Source organism: Arachis duranensis, chromosome 6 (genome assembly GCF_000817695.3).
Source record: "Arachis duranensis cultivar V14167 chromosome 6, aradu.V14167.gnm2.J7QH, whole genome shotgun sequence".
Taxonomy (NCBI): domain Eukaryota; kingdom Viridiplantae; phylum Streptophyta; class Magnoliopsida; order Fabales; family Fabaceae; genus Arachis; species Arachis duranensis.
The window spans coordinates 21,544,773-21,546,623 of NC_029777.3; positions in this window are offsets into that span (position 1 = coordinate 21,544,773).

The following is a 1,851-nucleotide window of genomic DNA, read 5'->3' on the forward strand; positions in this document are numbered from 1 at the left end:
AAATACCTGAAATCATAGAAAAACACACAAACTCATAGTAAAGTCCAGAAAAGTGAATTTTAACTAAAAACTAATAGAAATATACTAAAAACTAACTAGATCATACTAAAAACATACTAAAAACAATGCCAAAAAGCGTATAAATTATCCGCTCATCAAGGGGCGTGCATCTTCTTGCATTATAGGCAAGTTGACTGCCAACTTCACACTTTTCGGACTGAAATCTAAGTATTTTCCCCAAACGATTGTAAGATAATTCTTTGGATTTGGGTTCATACTTTGATCATGGTTCCTAGTGATCCATGCATTGGCATAGAACTCTTGAACCATTAAGATTCTGACTTGTTGAATGGGATTGGTAAGAACTTCCCAACCTCTTCTTTGAATCTCATGTCGGATTTCTGGATACTCATTTTTTTGAGCTGGAAATGGACCTCAGGGATCACCTTCTTCTTGGCCATAACTTCATAGAAGTGGTCTTGATGGGCTTTAGAGATGAATCTCTCCATCTCCCATGACTCAGAGGTGAAAGCTTTTGTCTTCCCTTTCCTCTTTCTAGAGGTTGACTCGAAGGTGGAAGCTTTTGTCTTCCATTTCCCTTTTCTAGGGGTTTCTCCGGCCTTAGGTGCCATAAGTGGTTATGGAAAAATAAAAAAGCTATGCTTTTACCACACCAAACTTAGAATATTGCTCGCCCTCGAGCAAGAGAAGAAAGAAGAAGAAGAAGAAGAAGAAGAAGAAGAAAAAAATATGGAGGAAAGGGAGAAGTTTTTGGTTTTGGCCAAGGTGAAGAAGAGAGGGTTGTGGTGTGTGAAAATGAAGAGGGATAGAGGTGTTTATATAGTGAAGGGAGAGGAGTAGTTTCGGCCATTTAGGGTGGGAAAGAGATTTTGAATTTTGAAGGTAGGTGGGGTTTATGGGGAAGAGTGGGTGGATGTGTGTGGTGAAGAGGTGATGGGGAAGAGTGATTGAGGTGATTGGTGAAGGATTTTGGGGAATAGTGTTTATTGGATTGTGTGAAAGAGGCTGAGTTGAGGTAGGTAGGGATCCTGTGGGGTCCATAGATCCTGAGATGATCCTGTGGGTCCACAGATCCTGAGGTGTCAAGGATTATCATCCCTACACCAATGAGGCGTGTAAAACGACTTCTGCATGCAACCCTGGCATTCAACGCCAGATTGATGCTTGTTTCTGGCATTGAACGCTAGCCAGATGCTGCTTACTGGCGTTTAAATGCCAGTAAGCCCTTCCTCCAGGGTGTGCTGTTTCTTCTGTTGTTTTTGATTCTGTTTTTAATTTTAGTATTTATTTTGTGACTCCACATGATCATGAACCTAATAAAACATAAAAGAACAATAAAAGAAAAATAAAATTAGATAAATAAAAATTGGGTTGCCTCCCAATGAGCGCTTCTTTAATGTCAATAGCTTGACAGTGGGCTCTCATGGAGCCTCACAGGGGATCAGGTCAATGTTGTAGACTCCCAACAACAAACTTAGAGTTTGGATGTGGGGATTCAACACCAAACTTGGAGTTTGGCTGTGGCCTCCCAACACCAAACTTAGAGTTTGATTGTGAGGGCTTTGTTTGACTCTGTACTGAGAGAAGCTTTTCATGCTTCCTCTCTATGTATACAGAAGAACACCCTTGGGTCTCGATGAGCGGATAATTTATACGCTTTTTGGCATTGTTTTTAGTATGTTTTTAGTATGTTTTAATTAGTTTTTAGTATACTTTTATTAGTTTTTAGTTAAAATTCACTTTTCTGGACTTTACTATGAGTTTGTGTGTTTTTCTGTGATTTCAGGTATTTTCTGGCTGAAATTGAGGGACCTGAGCAAAAATCTGATT